Here is a 20,721-nt window from a genome sequence, read left to right as displayed (position 1 = left end):
GCAAGTAAATATTGTTGCTTACAATTCATATGTTCAAAAATAAAACAAACTTCATTTCAGCATACCCCTTCTAACAAAAATTATTCTTACGCTCAAGCAAATGTACGTACATACATATGTATGTATGCTCATATGTAAGCTAAGAAATGTATGAACATGGTAATGTATCTGCTATGACGATCGTAGCATATAAACAAACTTAGATATATATGCAAACACATACATATGTATATTCTTAAACTAAAGATCAACCAACACCCCACTTCACTCCACTTCACACCCACCTCATTGATACCAATATATCCAAGCATAAGCTAACATATGTATGTTTGTATATTCACATGTTCAAAAAAAAAAAAAAACTTCTATTCAACCAACCACTTCCAACAATAATTATTCTTACGCACAAGCATGTGTACATACATACATATGTATGTTCAAATGTAAATCACAAAATCCTGAAAACTAGCTTCCTCTTTTTCATTCATAATGCTTCTTCTTAAGTTGTCCAAATTGGTGATGCAATTTGGCAATATGGCATTTGATAAAATCGTCAAAAGAAAAATGTTTGTGATTTTATAAATACCTACTTCGATGCATATTGAGGGCTTTCATTATAACGCGCATAACTACTTCCATAACTAGGCACTTTTCCTATGAAATAATACCAAACTATTTATATGCCCTAATCGAAGTAATAATATGGTAGTAAGAAATGCAAATAAAGATGCGAGTATATTGCCCAATAAATGCCCAGTAACGTATTAGCAATATAATCTAAATATTTTCATGCATTGTTCATATACATTTTTGCAAATAATTTTCCAATATGCCGAATTGCCGAGTTGGCAGAGCTTATGGAAATTTTAATTTGCTATTTGAAAAACCTGATCTTATTCTGTCGAAAAATTGTTCGCGCAGTCGAACAACCAAGTTTTCAGCAGCTGTGTTGCAGTTAATACATAAAAGTCGAGTTTTACCCGTTTCTGGCCCGAATTCGCACTGTGACGTCATATTGTATATGCTGACTTGTTTATCACATGTCAGTACAAAGTAAGAATTTTACACTATTTTCATAGATAAATATAGTAATAAATGGGAGGGGCGAAATGATTAAAGTAATTTTGCCAAGAAAAATAACATTATGTCGCAAAAGAGCAATAAATTCCTTTATTTTAGTATTAATAATAAATTCCCCCTTTAGCTGTCAGTTGATTAAAGCTGCAAACGGCAACACTTTTAACCACCGACGATACATAATTTGGCTCGTGCCTATTGTATTTCGTTGGCTAATTGCTACGAGCATTCATATGTATATATATATATCTGTATACGCGGATTTACAAAAAGTCTTTGGTCGCTTTAGAACGTAGCAAGCGGCAAGTTTTTTTTATATCTGCCTTTACTTTGGAGTATTATTGAATATGTATGTATGTACATTTCTAATTTGGTTCATATTTTCATACATATATATTCAATGATACAATGCTCAAAAGCTGATCGACAGGCATAGGCTTCTGTGTACATATGCACATACGTATTTAAGGGTGGAATTGATGCTAGTCAAGTGCTCTTTGACTTGGCTTATCAAACTACAAATGATGAAATTAATTGTAGTGAAATTCATTTTTTTGTAGTTTTTATAGTTACTCCGAAAATATAATACATTCTGCGGAAACCAAGCAATTTAAGTAAATTTGTTTTTTTTTCTTTTTGAAATACGTTTTAAATCGTTTGTAGTTTTTCATACGAAAAAAAATTTTTTTTTTGGTCCACAGGTTTCGGAGATATCGCTAACGCATCTCAAAAAAACCAAGAACGCAGCAATTTGGAAGCACTAAAAGTACTTTTCCTATAACTACAAACGATGAAATTGATTGTAGTGAAATTCATTTTTTTGTAGTTTTTATAGTTACTCCGAAAATATAATACATTGTGCGGAAACCAAGCAATTTAAGTAAATTTGGTTTTTTTCTTTTTGAAATACGTTTTAAATCGTTTGTAGTTTTTAATACGAAAAAAATTTTTCTTTTGGTCCACAGGTTTCGGAGATATCGCTAACGCATCTCAAAAAAACCAAGAACGCAGCAATTTGGAAGCACTAAAAGTACTTTTCCTATAACTACAAACGATGAAATTGATTGTAGTGAAATTCATTTTTTTGTAGTTTTTATAGTTACTCCGAAAATATAATACATTGTGCGGAAACCAAGCAATTTAAGCAAATTTGGGTTTTTTCTTTCTGAAATACGTTTTAAATCGTTTGTAGTTTTCATACGAAAAATAAATTTTTTTTGGTCCACAGGTTTCGGAGATATCGCTAACGCATCTCAAAAAAACCAAGAACGCAGCAATTTGGAAGCACTAAAAGTACTTTTCCTATAACTACAAACGATGAAATTGATTGTAGTGAAATTCATTTTTTTGTAGTTCTTATAGTTACTCCGAAAATATAATACATTGTGCGGAAACCAAGCAATTTAAGGAAATTTGGGTTTTTTCTTTTTGAAATACGTTTTAAATCGTTTGTAGTTTTTCATACGAAAAAAAATTTTTTTTTTGGTCCACAGGTTTCGGAGATATCGCTAACGCATCTCAAAAAAACCAAGAACGCAGCAATTTGGAAGCACTTAAAGTACTTTTCCTATAACTACAAACGATGAAATTGATTGTAGTGAAATTCATTTTTTTGTAGTTTTTATAGTTACTCCGAAAATGTAATACATTGTGCGGAAACCAAGCAATTTAAGTAAATTTGATTTTTTTGTTTTTGAAATACGTTTTAAATCGTTTGTAGTTTTTCATACGAAAAAAAAATTTTTTTTGGTCCACAGGTTTCGGAGATATCGCTAACGCATCTCAAAAAAACCAAGAACGCAGCAATTTGGAAGCACTAAAAGTACTTTTCCTATAACTACAAACGATGAAATTGATTGTAGTGAAATTCATTTTTTTTTAGTTCTTATAGTTACTCCGAAAATATAATACATTGTGCGGAAACCAAGCAATTTAAGTAAATTTGGTTTTTTTGTTTTTGAAATACGTTTTAAATCGTTTGTAGTTTTTCATAGGAAAAAAAAATTTTTTTCTTGGTCCACAGGTTTCGGAGATATCGCTAACGCATCTCAAAAAAACCAAGAACGCAGCAATTTGGAAGCACTAGAAGTACTTTTCCTATAACTACAAATGATGAAATTGATTGTAGTGAAATTCATTTTTTTGTAGTTCTTATAGTTACTCCGAAAATATAATACATTGTGCGGAAACCAAGCAATTTAAGCAAATTTGGGTTTTTTCTTTCTGAAATACGTTTTAAATCGTTTGTAGTTTTTCATAGGAAAACAATTTTTTTTTTGGTCCACAGGTTTCGGAGATATCGCTAACGCATCTCAAAAAAACCAAGAACGCAGCAATTTGGAAGCACTAAAAGTACTTTTCCTATAACTACAAATGATGAAATTGATTGTAGTGAAATTCATTTTTTTGTAGTTCTTATAGTTACTCCGAAAATATAATACATTGTGCGGAAACCAAGCAATTTAAGGAAATTTGGGTTTTTTCTTTTTGAAATACGTTTTAAATCGTTTGTAGTTTTCATAGGAAAAAAAATTTTTTTTTTGGTCGACAGGTTTCGGAGATATCGCTAACGCATCTCAAAAAACCAAGAACGCAGCTATTTGGAAGCACTAAAAGTACTTTTCCTATAACTACAAACGATGAAATTGATTGTAGTGAAATTCATTTTTTTGTAGTTCTTATAGTTACTACGAAAATATAATACATTGCAAAATTGGGAAATTCGAATACACCCGGTTGGGTATTCCAAACACTATAAGAACTACAAAAAAATGAATTTCACTACAATCAATTTCATCGTTTGTAGTTATAGGAAAAGTACTTTTAGTGCTTCCAAATTGCTGCGTTCTTGGTTTTTTTGAGATGCGTTAGCGATATCTCCGAAACCTATGGACCAAAAAAAAAATTTTTTTTCCTATGAAAAACTACAAACGATTTAAAACGTATTTCAAAAACAAAAAAACCAAATTTACTTAAATTGCTTGGTTTCCGCACAATGTATTATATTTTCGGAGTAACTATAAGAACTACAAAAAAATGAATTTTACTACAATCAATTTCATCGTTTGTAGTTATAGGAAAAGTACTTTTAGTGCTTCCAAATTGCTGCGTTCTTGGTTTTTTTGAGATGCGTTAGCGATATCTCCGAAACCTGTGGACCAAAAAAAAATTTATTTTTCGTATGAAAAACTACAAACGATTTAAAACGTATTTCAAAAAGAAAAAACCCAAATTTACTTAAATTGCTTGGTTTCCGCACAATGTATTATATTTTCGGAGTAACTATAAGAACTACAAAAAATGAATTTTACTACAATCAATTTCATCATTTGTAGTTATAGGAAAAGTACTTTTAGTGCTTCCAAATAGCTGCGTTCTTGGTTTTTTTGAGATGCGTTAGCGATATCTCCGAAACCTGTGGACCAAAAAAAAAATTTTTTTTCCTATGAAAAACTACAAACGATTTAAAACGTATTTCAAAAACAAAAAAACCAAATTTACTTAAATTGCTTGGTTTCCGCACAATGTATTATATTTTCGGAGTAACTATAAGAACTACAAAAAAATGAATTTCACTACAATCAATTTCATCGTTTGTAGTTATAGGAAAAGTACTTTTAGTGCTTCCAAATTGCTGCGTTCTTGGTTTTTTTGAGATGCGTTAGCGATATCTCCGAAACCTGTGGACCAAAAAAAAAATTTTTTTTCGTATGAAAAACTACAAACGATTTAAAACGTATTTCAAAAAGAAAAAACCCAAATTTACTTAAATTGCTTGGTTTCCGCACAATGTATTATATTTTCGGAGTAACTATAAGAACTACAAAAAATGAATTTTACTACAATCAATTTCATCGTTTGTAGTTATAGGAAAAGTACTTTTAGTGCTTCCAAATAGCTGCGTTCTTGTTTTTTTTTGAGATGCGTTAGCGATATCTCCGAAACCTGTGGACCAAAAAAAAAATTTTTTTTCCTATGAAAAACTACAAACGATTTAAAACGTATTTCAAAAACAAAAAAACCAAATTTACTTAAATTGCTTGGTTTCCGCACAATGTATTATATTTTCGGAGTAACTATAAGAACTACAAAAAAATGAATTTCACTACAATCAATTTCATCGTTTGTAGTTATAGGAAAAGTACTTTTAGTGCTTCCAAATTGCTGCGTTCTTGGTTTTTTTGAGATGCGTTAGCGATATCTCCGAAACCTGTGGACCAAAAAAAAAATTTTTTTTCGCATGAAAAACTACAAACGATTTAAAACATATTTCAAAAACAAAAAAACCAAATTTACTTAAATTGCTTGGTTTCCGCTCAATGTATTATATTTTCGGAGTAACTATAAAAACTACAAAAAAATGAATTTCACTACAATCAATTTCATCGTTTGTAGTTATAGCAAAAGTACTTTTAGTGCTTCCAAATTGCTGCGTTCTTGGTTTTTTTAAGATGCGTTAGCGATATCTCCGAAACCTGTGGACCAAAAAAAAATTTATTTTTCGTATGAAAAACTACAAACGATTTAAAACGTATTTCAAAAAGAAAAAACCCAAATTTACTTAAATTGCTTGGTTTCCGCACAATATATTATATTTTCGGAGTAACTATAAGAACTACAAAAAAATGAATTTTACTACAATCACTTTCATCGTTTGTAGTTATAGGAAAAGTACTTTTAGTGCTTCCAAATTGCTGCGTTCTTGGTTTTTTTGAGATGCGTTAGCGATATCTCCGAAACCTGTGGACCAAAAAAAAAATTTTTTTTCGTATGAAAAACTACAAACGATTTAAAACGTATTTCAAAAAGAAAAAACCCAAATTTACTTAAATTGCTTGGTTTCCGCACAATGTATTATATTTTCGGAGTAACTATAAAAACTACAAAAAAATGAATTTTACTACAATCAATTTCATCGTTTGTAGTTATAGGAAAAGTACTTTTAGTGCTTCCAAATTGCTGCGTTCTTGGTTTTTTTGAGATGCGTTAGCGATATCTCCGAAACCTGTCTACCAAAAAAAAAATTTTTTTTTCGTATGAAAAACTACAAACGATTTAAAACGTATTTCAAAAAGAAAAAAACCCAAATTTCCTTAAAGTGCTTGGTTTCCGCACAATGTATTATATTTTCGGAGTAACTATAAAAACTACAAAAAAATGAATTTCACTACAATCAATTTCATCGTTTGTAGTTATAGGAAAAGTACTTTTAGTGCTTCCAAATTGCTGCGTTCTTGGTTTTTTGAGATGCGTTAGCGATATCTCCGAAACCTGTCGACCAAAAAAAAAATTTTTTTTCGTATGAAAAACTACAAACGATTTAAAACGTATTTCAAAAAGAAAAAACCACAATTTACTTAAATTGCTTGGTTTCCGCACAATATATTATATTTTCGGAGTAACTATAAGAACTACAAAAAAATGAATTTTACTACAATCAATTTCATCGTTTGTAGTTATAGGAAAAGTACTTTTAGTGCTTCCAAATTGCTGCGTTCTTGGTTTTTTTGAGATGCGTTAGCGATATCTCCGAAACCTGTGGACCAAAAAAAAAAAATTTTTTTTCGTATGAAAAACTACAAACGATTTAAAACGTATTTCAAAAAGAAAAAACCCAAATTTACTTAAATTGCTTGGTTTCCGCACAATGTATTATATTTTCGGAGTAACTATAAGAACTACAAAAAAATGAATTTTACTACAATCAATTTCATCGTTTGTAGTTATAGGAAAAGTACTTTTAGTGCTTCCAAATTGCTGCGTTCTTGGTTTTTTTGAGATGCGTTAGCGATATCTCCGAAACCTGTAGACCAAAAAAAAAATTTTTTTTCCTATGAAAAACTACAAACGATTTAAAACGTATTTCAAAAACAAAAAAACCAAATTTACTTAAATTGCTTGGTTTCCGCACAATGTATTATATTTTCGGAGTAACTATAAGAACTACAAAAAAATGAATTTCACTACAATCAATTTCATCGTTTGTAGTTATAGGAAAAGTACTTTTAGTGCTTCCAAATTGCTGCGTTCTTGGTTTTTTTGAGATGCGTTAGCGATATCTCCGAAACCTGTGGACCAAAAAAAAAATTTTTTTTCGTATGAAAAACTACAAATGATTTAAAACGTATTTCAAAAACAAAAAAACCAAATTTACTTAAATTGCTTGGTTTCCGCACAAAGTATTATATTTTCGGAGTAACTATAAAAACTACAAAAAAATGAATTTCACTACAATCAATTTCATCGTTTGTAGTTATAGGAAAAGTACTCTTAGTGCTTCCAAATTGCTGCGTTCTTGGTTTTTTTGAGATGCGTTAGCGATATCTCCGAAACCTGTCGACCAAAAAAAAAATTTTTTTTCGTATGAAAAACTACAAACGATTTAAAACGTATTTCAAAAAGAAAAAACCCAAATTTCCTTAAATTGCTTGGTTTCCGCACAATGTATTATATTTTCGGAGTAACTATAAAAACTACAAAAAAATGAATTTCACTACAATCAATTTCATCGTTTGTAGTTATAGGAAAAGTACTTTTAGTGCTTCCAAATTGCTGCGTTCTTGGTTTTTTTGAGATGCGTTAGCGATATCTCCGAAACCTGGGGACCAAAAAAAAATTTATTTTTCGTATGAAAAACTACAAACGATTTAAAACGTATTTCAAAAAGAAAAAAACCAAATCTGCTTAAATTGCTTGGTTTCCGCACAATGTATTATATTTTCGGAGTAACTATAAGAACTACAAAAAAATGAACTTCACTACAATCAATTGCATCGTTTGTAGTTATAGAAATCACAAAAAAAATTTGGATTTTTTCAAAGCGGGTTCCAGCGTGATGCAGCTAACTGTCACGTATTTAATTCTATCTCTATATTAACTTCGATTTATGTATTGACAACAAATTTTAATTCTTAATTTAATTTGATTGTTTTTAATTTACTTTTTAACTAAATTATGTTTTTACACTTATTAGACGGTTTCATTTAGCTTGACTTGACAGGCTGGCTGGTTGCTGGCTGGCCGGCACGAATTTTGTAATTGAAATTTAAGTAACTTCCCGATAAGCTACAAGCTTGAAACTTGGAATATAGTTTAGAACCCGACGACAATGCAATAATAAGAAAAAACAAGTAAAGGTGTCTAAGTTCGGGTGTAACCGAACATTATATACTGAACGTGAGCTTCAATTGCACATTCCATTTCAGATAAATTACTTTCCTACATAACACGTGGCACCGCCCGTTTAAAAAAAAAAAATTCTCTCCATTTTATCTTACAATAAAACTTGATAAGTGAAATATCATTGATTCAAAACTATTTTTTGCTAAGTTATAGCTTATTATTCTAGTCTACGACCCTTTTAAACTTGTTTTATATCTAAGTTGCCGTGGTCTTTAACCGATCCCGTCCATTTTACTAGAAATATTTTTTGCTATAAGAAAAATATGTGTACATAATTTCATTACGATATGTTAATTTTTCTTCGAGTTATGGCTCCCGAAACATAGATAATTGCTTAGTCATAAAAGGGGCTGTGTCACACCCATTTTTTAAAATTTGAAGTTTTTCATATTTATTGTCATAAATCCACTTGGGAAATGAAATACCATTGATATAAAGCGTTTTTTTGCAAAGACATAGCTTATTTTATTCCTCCACGAATTTTACCGATTTCGTTAATTTTTCTACAAAGCATTCCTTATAGTAAAGACAACCTCTCTGCCGAATTTTGTTACGATAGTTTTAACGATTTTTGATTTATGATTAATAATATTTGTAAAATTGATTTGATCACAAGTGGGCGGTGCCATGCCCATGTTAAAATTTTTATCAAGAGTCTCAATATCAGTCCACACGTTAAATTTCAACATTCTAGGTGTATTATTTACTAAATAATCAGGTTTTTTGTGTTTTCCAAAATGTTATATATATAAAAAGTGGGCGTGGTTATCATCCAATTTCCCTCATTTTCAATACCAATCTATTCTGGGTCCAGATAAGCTCGTGTACCAAATTTGGTGAAGATATCTCAATATTTACTGAAGTTATCGTGTTAACGGACAGACGGACGGACGGACATGGCTCAATCAAATGTTTTTGATACTGATGATTTTGATATATGATTTTTTTTTGAAACGTCTGCGGTTTGCAACATTAGGGTTGCGGAACTCTTCGCATCCCCTAGGGAACTCCAGAGCACTTCTTTTTCTACTAGAAATCGGTTCCGAACTTTTTTTCTGCGTGAAAGGGGTGTTGGACCCTAAAAATATTGTAACGAATATTAGCAACACTAGGGGTACTGTCATCTCTAAGCCGATGCTAAGCAGTGACGTGAATGCACATCAATAATTCAATCATTATGCCTACACATATGTACGTATACGCAGCGGAGAAGCAACAAACACATGCAGATATCTTATCTGAGATATGCAATTATAATTGTGGAAGTGTCGCTCACAAACACACGCGCATAGAAGAGCTATACACGTACATCTGTAGTATAATTATAACAGATAACCAACTAGTAGATTCGAGAACAGAAGTGCCTAGAAGATGCATCGAGGAAATCAAAGAGTATAAAAGGCCTCAACAATAGAGGCGCTAGAAGCAGTTTTTATTAAGCACGCAATCTGTCGGGCAATAGTAGAGTTATTTATTGTGAAGTACTCTATTAAAGGCCATTTTGCGTTATTAAATATTGGAGTTATTTATTCAACAGTTTAGTGATTCGAACTTAGCAGAAGGTTGCAAATAAGAGGATTTGCAAGTAAATTCGTTACAATATATTTAGAAAAAACCTAGTAGGGTTGCAGAACCTAGAAATCTTCAAAATAAACCCAGAACTCCGAAAAAAAATTGGCGTGCTGCACTTTGGGGTGCTAACATCACGTGGCACAGAGTCGTGTAAAGTCTTTGGAAGGATTATGCATTGGAGACTTAGATTGTAACAATTCTCAGGCAAGAGAGAGAGATAGAGAATGAACTAAATAGAATAAGAAATAACAGGCAATTAAATAAAGACTAAACACTTGAAAATAAAATAATTTAAAAAAAATGTCTAATTTAAACGGTTTTATTGAAAACAATACTTACATGAAGTAATAATAATACTGAAAGCTAGAAAATAATTAGGTAGGTCCTAGGTACTAGTCATTACACTCCTAATAAATCTAGGGCGTTGATCAGACAATTAAATACAAGCGTTAGGCGCGTGAAAAAATTTGCTACTTCTATTCCTTTTTACCAACTATATTTATTCAGTGTTGCGCCATCTGGTGCAAATCACTGATAATGCTGGATTTTTGTTTATTGTCAATTACTTTGTTTGACATTCCCAAGTGCTCATGGTTTATTAATAATTGTTTTTGTTTTTATGGGCCTATTGATAAATGATTCAAGGTACGATTCGAGCTCAAGGCCAGAACAATAATTTTTTTCTAATGATAATTATTGTTATTTTTTAATTTTTAATTTTTCTAAATTTGAAAAATTGTATTTTGTTTTTGGAATAGTAAGTAGAAAATTTTTCAGACAACCAGCCATAGCTGCGCAGATAGATTATTGTTGTGGCCTTGAGCTCGATTCGAACCTTGAATGATTTATCAATAGGCCGATAAAAACAAAAACAATTGTTAATATACCATGAGCACTTGGGAATGTCAAACAAAGTAATTGACAATAAACAAAAATACAGCATTATCAGTGATTTGCACCAGATGGCGCAACACTGAATTAATATAGTTGGTAAAAAGGAATAGAAGTAGCAAATTTGTCAGTCAAACAAACCACCGCTGTATAGCTAAATGGTTAGCGCAGCATGCCTAAAGCGTACTGATGATGAAGGCTTAGCACCCTTCGAAATGGATCTATCTGCGCAGCTATGGCAGGTTGTCTTCAAAATTTTCTACTTACTATTCCAAAAACAAAATACAATTTTTCAAATTTAGAAAAATTTAAAAATAACAATAATTATCATTAGAAAAAAATTATTGTTCTGGCCTTGAGCTCGAATCGAACCTTGAATCATTTATTTATTTATATAAAATACACATATAAGACATAGTCTTTTACAGTGCCATATTTGCTATTATTCTTATTACTAGTACAAAGTAAGTTTAAAAGCTAGAAACAAAAATAGAAGTAACATTCAAACCATACAGCATATGTTCCATGGAGGTAAGTAAAAAAGAAAAAGTAAAACACATAAGAATGTTCAAGAACAAAGGGTGCGATGTACAGCTAATTTGAAGCGCTTAGGATTTGATTCTAACTTTACTTTATTAGGCAAAGCATTCCACAACTGCACAGCCCTAACGAAAAACATTCTCGATGTTACTGAATACTTAAAATGCGGTACAATTAGATTGCAAGTACGGGATGATTGTGCGAAAGTAAGTTTTACAAAAAGGCATTCCGGCGTACGAGAAAAGATAATCTTATGTATAAATATTAGTAAACGACGGTCAAAGAATGCTGATAAACTGCATTCAAGAATAGTTTTTGAGAAGTTTGAAATATGATCATATTTCCGTTTAAGATAGATATATCTGGCACAATTATTAATCAGTAGTTGATATTTGTTCATGGAAGCTTTATCCAGGCAACCATATATCAATTCATGGTAAGATATTATTGGTATTAATAGACTTTTGACAAGTTTAAGTTTTATATCTTCTCGAATAAAATAAGCCGTTTTCCATAAATGCCTTAACATATAATATAACCTACTAATTGAGGAATTCACATGATCAACACAAGTTAGGTGCTTATTTAAGATAAATCCAAGAGTTTTAACATTCTTCTCATATTTCACAACACTTCCATTTATAACTATCGGAGAAATGCCATTCAGATTGTAGGAAAAATGTGAAATAGCGATCGCCTGTGTTTTGGATGCATTTAGGTGTAGCTTGTTCTTTTTAGACCATTGAAATATAGCTTCTAAATCTTCATTTAATCGGCAAACTAAATCCTCTATTAAGCCAAGAGGGGCAGAAAGGTATATCTGAGCATCATCCGCGTAGAGATGAATGGATACTTTACGACAGCATTTTTCTATGTCATTAATGTACAAACTAAATAAAATTGGACCAAGAATAGAACCCTGTGGAACCCCAGATTTTACTGGTAATAACTTATATCCACGATCCCTACATATTACCCGTTGGTACCTGTTTGTCAAATAGCTCTCAAGCAGCTTCACAGCATCGCTACTGAATCCAAAATATTTTTTTAGCTTATGCAGGAGAATTCTGTGGCAGACCGTGTCGAATGCCTTAGAGAAGTCCAATAACGTAAGAATTGTGAGTTCGCCATTGTCAAATTTTGGTCGTATGTTTTCTAAAACCTTGAGCATAGCGGTTGAGCAACTATGTCCAATGCGATAACCTGATTGATTTTCCGAAAGCAGATTTTCTTCAGTCAGATATTTCCTAATCTGGTTCGATAAGAGCTTTTCCAAAACTTTTGATAAACAGGGAAGAATACTTATTGGCTGAAAATCACATGGTTGGGAAGCATTAACCTTTTTTGGAATAGGTATAATATTAGCCACCTTCCAAGCATCAGGAAAACTTAGAGATGATAAAGCAAAATTTAAACAAGTAAGGAAGGCTAAGTTCGGGTGTAACCGAACATTACATACTCAGTTGAGAACTATGGAGACAAAATAAGGAAAATCACCATGTAGGAAAATGAACCTAAAATGGAAGGTATTAAAGAGTATTTTAAGATGGACGCCAATTAGGGATATCGCCATAAAGGTAGAATGTGTTTGTACGATACGGGTATCAAATGAAAGGTGATAATGAGTATTTTAAAAGGGAATGGGCTTTAGTTCTATAGGTGAACGCCTTTTCGAGAAATCGCCATAAAGGTGGACCAGGGGTGACTCTAGAATATGTTTGTACGATATGGGTATCAAATTAAAGCTGTTAATGAGTATTTTGAAAAGGAGTGATCCTTAGAGAAGTCCAATAACGTAAGAATTGTGAGTTCGCCATTGTCAAATTTTGGTCGTATGTTTTCTAAAAACTTGAGCATAGCGGTTGAGCAACTATGTCCAATGCGATAACCGGATTGATTTTCCGAAAGCAGATTTTCTTCAGTCAGATATTTCCTAATCTGGTTCGATAAGAGCTTTTCCAAAACTTTTGATAAACAGGGAAGAATACTTATTGGCTGAAAATCACATGGTTGGGAAGCATTAACCTTTTTTGGAATAGGTATAATATTAGCCACCTTCCAAGCATCAGGAAAACTTAGAGATGATAAAGCAAAATTTAAACAAGTAAGGAAGGCTAAGTTCGGGTGTAACCGAACATTACATACTCAGTTGAGAACTATGGAGACAAAATAAGGAAAATCACCATGTAGGAAAATGAACCTAAAATGGAAGGTATTAAAGAGTATTTTAAGATGGACGCCATTAGGGATATCGCCATAAAGGTAGAATGTGTTTGTACGATACGGGTATCAAATGAAAGGTGATAATGAGTATTTTAAAAGGGAATGGGCTTTAGTTCTATAGGTGAACGCCTTTTCGAGAAATCGCCATAAAGGTGGACCAGGGGTGACTCTAGAATATGTTTGTACGATATGGGTATCAAATTAAAGCTGTTAATGAGTATTTTGAAAAGGAGTGATCCTTAGTTCCCTAGGTGGACGCCGTTTCGAGATATCGCCATAAAGGTGGACCAGGGGTGTCTCTAGTTGTACGATATGGGAATCAAATGAAAGGTGTTACTGAGCATTTTAAGAGGGAGTGGGCATTAGGTCTATAGGTGGACGCATTTTCGAAATGTCGCCATTAGGGTGGGCCAGGGGTGACTCTAGAATGTTTGTACGATATGGGTATCAAACGAAAGGTGTTACTGAGCATTATAAGAGGGAGTGGACATTAGGTCTATAGGTGGACACCTTTTCGAGATAGACTCTAGAATGTGTTTGTATGATATGGGTATCAAATGAAAGATGGTAATGAGTATTTTAAAAGGGAGTAATCCTAAGTTCTATAAGTGGACGCCTTTTCGAGGTATCGCCATAAAGGTGGACCAAGGGTGACTCTAGAATGTTTGTACGATATGGGTATCAAACGAAAGGTGTTACTGAGCATTTTAAGAGGGAGTGGGCATGAGGTCTATAGGTGGACGCCTTTTCGAGATATCGTCATTAGGGTGGGCCAGGTGTGACTCTAGAATGTGTTTGTACGATATGGGTATCAAACGAAAGGTGTTACTGAGCATTTTAAGAGGGAGTGGGCATTAGGTCTATAGGTGGACGCCTTTTCGAGATATCGCCATTAGGGTGGGCCAGGGGTGACTCTAGAATGTTTGTACGATATGGGTATCAAACGAAAGGCGTTACTGAGCATTTTAAGAGGGAGTGGGCATTAGGTCTATAGGTGGACGCCTTTTCGAGATATCGCCATTAGGGTGGGCCAGGGGTGACTCTAGAATGTGTTGTACGATATGGGTATCAAATTATAGGTGGTAATGAGTATTTTAAAAGGGAGTAATCCTTAGTTCTATAGGTGTACGCCTTTTCGAGATATCGCCATAAAGGTGGACCAAGGGTGACTCTAGAATGTTTGTACGATATGGATATCAAACGAAAGGTGTTACTGAGTATTTTAAGAGGGAGTGGGCATTGGGTCTATAGGTGGACGCCTTTTCGAGATATCGCCATTAGGGTGGGCCAGGGGTGACTCTAGAATGTTTGTACGATATGGGTATCAAACGAAAGGTGTTACTGAGCATTTTAAGAGGGAGTGGGCATTAGGTCTATAGGTGGACGCCTTTTCGAGATATCGCCATTAGGGTGGGCCAGGGTGACTCTAGAATGTGTTTGTACGATATGGGTATCAAATGAAAGGTGGTAATGAGTATTTTAAAAGGGAGTAATCCTTAGTTCTATAGGTGGACGCCTTTTCGAGATATCGCCATAAAGGTGGACCAAGGGTGACTCTAGAATGTTTGTACGATATGGGTATCAAACGAAAGTTGTTACTGAGCATTTTAAGAGGGAGTGGGCATTAGGTCTATAGGTGGACGCCTTTTCGAGATATCGCCATTAGGGTGGGCCAGGGGTGACTCTAGAATGTTTGTACGATATGGGTATCAAACGAAAGGTGTTACTGAGCATTATAAGAGGGAGTGGACATTAGGTTTATAGGTGGACACCTTTTCGAGATATCGCCATTAGGGTGGGCCAGGGGTGACTCTAGAATGTTTTTACGATATGGGTATCAAACGAAAGGTGTTACTGAGCATTTTAAGAGGGAGTGGGCATTAGGTCTATAGGTGGACGCCTTTTCGAGATATCGCCATTAGGGTGGGACAGGGGTGACTCTAGAATGTGTTTGTACGATATGGATATCAAATTAAAGGTATTAATGAGGGTTTTAAAAGCGAGTGGCCCTTAGATGTATATGTGAAGGCGTTCTCGCGATATCGACCAAAATGTGGACCAGGTGATCCAGAAAATCATCTGTCGGGTACTGCTAATTTATTTATATATGCCATACCACCAAGGGCTGTTGATTTCGCCTTGTAGAACTTTTTCACTTTCTTCTACTTAATATGGTAGGTGTCACACCACAAATTTTTTTCCAAAGTTATATTTTGCGTCAATAAACCAATCCAGTTACCATGTTTCATCCCTTTTTTCGTATTTGGTATAGAATTATGGCATTTTTTCATTTTTCGTAATTTTCGATATCGATAAAGTGGGCGTGGTTATGGTCGGATTTCGTTCATTTTTTACACGAAGATAAAGTGAGTTCAGATAAGTACGTGGGCTAAGTTTAGTAAAGATATATCGGTTTTTGCTCAAGTTATTGTGTTAACGGCCGAGCGGAAGGACAGACGGTGGACTGTGCATAAAAACTGGGCGTGGCTTCCACCGATTTCGCCCTTTTTCACAGAAAACAGTTATCGTCCTGGGAGCTAAGCCTCTACCAAATTTCACAAGGATTGGTTAATTTTTGTTCGACTTATGGCATTAAAAGTATTCTAGACAAACTAAATGGAAATGGGCGGAGCCACGCCCATTTTGAAATTTTCTTTTATTTTTGTATTTTGTTGCATCATATCATTACTGGAGTTGAATTTTGACTTAATTTACTTATATACAGTAAAGATATTAAATTTTTTGTTAAAATTTGAATTAAAAAAAATTTTTTTTTAAAAAGTGGGCGTGTTCTCCATCCAATTTTGCTAATTTTTATTTAGCACATATATAGTAATAGTAGTAACGTATCTGCCAAATTTCATCATGATATCTTCAACGACTGCCAAATTACAGCTTGCAAAACTTTTAAATTACCTTCTTGTAAAAGTGGGCGGTGCCACGCCCATTGTCCAAAATCTTACCAATTTTCTATTCTGCGTCATAACATCAACCCATCTACCAAGTTTCATCGCTTTAGCGGCCTTTGGCAATGAATTATCGCATTTTTTCGGTTTTTCGAAATTTTCGATATCGAAAAAGTGGGCGTGGTTATAGTCCGATATCGTTCATTTTAAATAGCGATCTGAGATGAGTGCTCAGGAACCTACATACCAAATTTCATCAAGATACCTCAAAATTTACTCAAGTTATCGTGTTAACGGACGGACGGACGGACGGACATGGCTCAATCAAATTTTTTTTGGATCCTGATTATTTTGATATATGGAAGTCTATATCTATCTCGATTCCTTTATATATGTACAACCAACCGTTATCCAATCAAACTTCATATACTCTGCGAGCTCTGCTCAACTCAGTATAAATATGCGTTAATGGTGCAATCACATATGGTAATATATGTTTAATAAATCTTAGACTTATTTTATCTTCCCCTGTTGCATTTGATTTTATTGAAAATATGGATTGTATTGGTTCAGATTCAGTAATATTAGAAAAGTTAAATTTACTGCACCAATCAAACAAAGAATCGTCGCTGGAAATATTTGACTCACTCTCATCGGTAACTTGGTAGCAAAGAAATCATTCATTACATCAGCCTCAATCGAGCATTCCGATTTTAAATCATTCTTAATACCAAGTTGTTTTAGATTATTCCAGAGAATCTTTGGTGATAGACATACATCAAGTTTGCTTCGGAAATAACCCCTTTTGGCATCCCTAGTAATTTTCGTAGCTCTGTTTCGCAATATCTTATAAGCCTGCCAGTTTTCTTCACAAGGAGATTTCCTCCAAAGTGAATAGCTTTTATTTCTTGCTTTTATTGCCTGAAGTACATCTCGACTGAACCATGGTTGCTTATTTTTGTTCACTCTAATTTTCTTAAGTGGGACATATTTATCAAATAGGTAGTTAACCAAATTGGAAAAATTTTCAACTTTTTTATTTATGTCTGCTTCAAACCAACTGTCATTCCAAGGAAGTGAAGATGCTTCAGCAGCTAAAGCTCTGACATTGATTCTATTGAAATCACGAACGTACTGGTTGCTAATGGAGATAGTATTCGTAGATTGCAAAACTACATTATAACTCAAAAAAATTAAGTCATGGTCGCTAATACCTCCCAGAGAAAACTGATCAAAATGTAAGACATTGCCCATGTCAGCCACACAAAATACATCTAGTAAACTAGGTTTGCAATGGGGTCCGAAACGAGTAGCAAGTTTATTTACAACTTCCAATCCTACGCCTGATATGCTATCAACAAAATGTTTGGACCGATCGTTTTCCACAAGCAAATCAATATTTAAGTCTCCACACAAGAGTATGTGTTCATAAATTGCACTATATTTATCGAAACTCTTAAAAAAGTTACCCAAATCATATGACTTATTCGGATTATATACACATACAACAAGGCAACGCTCAAAATTATTGAAGAACTCAAACATCAAAAACTCCACAGGATCAAGTTGATCTGACCTGTCAATTACTCTTCCCTGCAATGCCTTTTTATAATAGATCGCAATACCACCACCGCGCTTGTCTTGCTGTCTGTCATTCCTTACAATACAGTAATCAAGAAATTGGTAATTATAATCAGCCAAATCATTCTGAAACCAAGTTTCAGTAATGCACAAGACATCAATACACGCAGAGCTAAAAACGTGATTTAAGTAATCAAGTTTTGTTTGATTCAAACTTCTCGAGTTAAAATGACAAACCTGAAATCCAGGATGACAATCACTCAAAATCTTCAGTACTATCTTATTGTTGCATTCATTAGAGCCAACAGCTGAGCTATTTACCTTCATAAATAAATCCACAAGTGTGCGTTTCAAATTGCCAACATACTACAGTGCATAACAGAGAAGGGTCAACAGGAGATTACATATGAAAAGTGGTTAAAGAATAAAATAAAAACTTAAACATATTAATAAATATTCCTAATGCAAAAAAACAAAGAAATATAACTAAAAGTATGGTCATATTAATCAGCTGCTCCTTTTCCATCTCCGGTGCTCAAAAGAGAATCCACTTCCTCTTTGCTAGCTATAAATTTAGGCTCTTCATTGGACTTTAATCGTACAAAAACTTTTCCACGAACTGAGAACGCAGATGCTAAAAGCCTCTTTTTCTTCATCTTCGTAGTATAAGACATAACTTCTCTTAGTCTCTTTGGCAAACTCTCATGTATATAAACAGATCCATAGCCAGGTATATTAATATCCGACAGCACAAGCGATCGCTGTTTATGTTTACAAAATGCAGCAATATACTTAAACAGCTGGTTTCGTTCGCGCGCAGAGCACAGTTTTACAACAATAGGCATGACACTCATGTTATTGCTGTTGTTTTGCGTTTTGCTTTTTGCTTTTCTTATTCTAACAGCATCACGCAATGGTGGTGGGGTGAGTTTCACAGCTTTGCATATGTTGGCGAATCCCTGCAAAAATCGCGAGTACTCCATGCATGCATGTATGGAGTACTCGCTATGGACCATGCGAGTGCTCCAAAATTAACCACAATTCATACAAAAAATATGGTCCAATTAACATTGCGATGTCATAGGACCGGACCATATACTCCAGCTTCGCATTACATCAGAGTAATCCATGGAGTACCCACAGTCCAATAAACATCGTGTAGTGATTACAATCGTTAAAAACGAGCAATGATCGGCTTACAACATGTTCGCGTAGAAACATGAGTTGGTCCATCGCTGCATTACAGTGGAGTAGAATGGTAAGTACTCCAGTGGACCACATGGTCCAACGATTTTTGCAGGGATATATCAGGCAAACTTCTTTCGGAATCAAGTGGGATACCATTAATAATAATGTCAGTAGCGACTGCGCTGCTTTCTAGCTCGTTCCCTGCAAAAATCGCGAGTACTCCATGCATGCATATAATGATTCTTTACTTGTAGGAGTTCACAATGCACTTAACCGAGACGTGAAGCTCCAATTATTATGAAGAAAACGAAAATTTAAATAACTTATAGATAAGCGACTAACTGAAGACGTTGAAAACAGTCCTTATTAAGATATAGGTGGAGAGATTGAGGTTAAGCCAATTATAAATATAAAATTACAATCTTGGTTCGACTAACTCACTATTATATAAATATTGCACTTGGGGAGTGTTGGGATGTATGATGTTTCTTTACAGTACAGCTTAAAATATCCTTCCGCAGTGTTTTTAACCATACAACATACGAAGACAATAAGCGAACCAACTATGCAAGTTCATTTCACGAAATTTGCACATCAATGCCAATAAAAATTGATTCAACTAATTATTAGCCGACAATAATGGATTTGATATTTAAAAACCAATAGTTTTAGTATAACAACAAACATTACTGGTACTCACTCGCCAATCGGAAATTGGTTGGACGTATCGTTAGCATTGTAATTCAGCCCATAACCGGCGCCACTTTTGTTGAAATGGCTGTTGCCCACATGATTTGTACCGGCTGCATCTCCACCACCACCTTTTGATGCATTGCCAGCAGCAGATGCATTAGGTTTTAATTTATTTGTTATTGGTTGTAGTTTTGGTATATCCATTTTAAATTCCAATAAAATTTAATAACACTTTATTCATAAAATACATAATATTTTCCTTGCTCTATCACGATGTTTTTATTCAATAGGCACTTTGAGAATTTTATTTACCACTTAAATATACTTTTAATTCAATTTAAATGAAATTGAACAAATAATAACACAGATGCTATTTTTTTTTTGTTGCTTTGAATACTCGTTTTGTGAGTATTGATAATGGCACGGATCTTTATGTGTCCGTATAGCGCCAGGTTGTACTTGGGTAGTGATGTATTTCCTTGGTTGTATGTTGATTGGTATCTTTAGTGTTTTCCGTTTAATTTGTTACTACCTGGTAGTATCAGTGCTTATATTTATATTTGGTCTTTTTAATTTTTGTTGTAAACACTTAAAATGACTTGATTGATTGCCGTTGGTTTGCTTTACATTATAGATCAGATGCTATTTCATTTAGCAAATTTCCAAATTTTTTTGCTCAATTGTGGCAAGCGCTGCCACACGACATTTATTTGCATTTGTTGTTTGCTCTCTGATAGGCGAGTAGCACACGTTCAATATAAATGTGACGCGAAGTTGTTGATAGAACAGGGGCCCTATTCAATAACTGTGAGTTTTAAAATGTACACTTTTTCTTCATATAATTTGTATGAAAATGTACACAAGAAAT

At 33.7% G+C, this 20,721-nt stretch overlaps 1 protein-coding gene across 1 annotated transcript in view; it reads right to left on the bottom strand.

Annotated features, from left to right (window-relative positions):
• LOC137236373 (serine-rich adhesin for platelets-like) overlaps positions 1-20,481 on the bottom strand; it is a 161,774-nt gene extending 141,293 nt beyond the window's left edge. Inside the window, 1 exon segment of the mRNA XM_067758885.1 lies at positions 19,861-20,481. The gene's annotated coding sequence lies outside the window, so the exon portion shown is untranslated.
• Positions 20,482-20,721: the final 240 nt, after the last annotated feature.

The sequence above is a fragment of the Eurosta solidaginis genome, chromosome 1 (genome assembly GCF_040869045.1).
Source record: "Eurosta solidaginis isolate ZX-2024a chromosome 1, ASM4086904v1, whole genome shotgun sequence".
Lineage (NCBI taxonomy): Eukaryota > Metazoa > Arthropoda > Insecta > Diptera > Tephritidae > Eurosta > Eurosta solidaginis.
The sequence above is the reverse complement of the archived record's forward strand: the minus strand, read 5'-3'. Positions and strand labels throughout refer to the sequence as shown.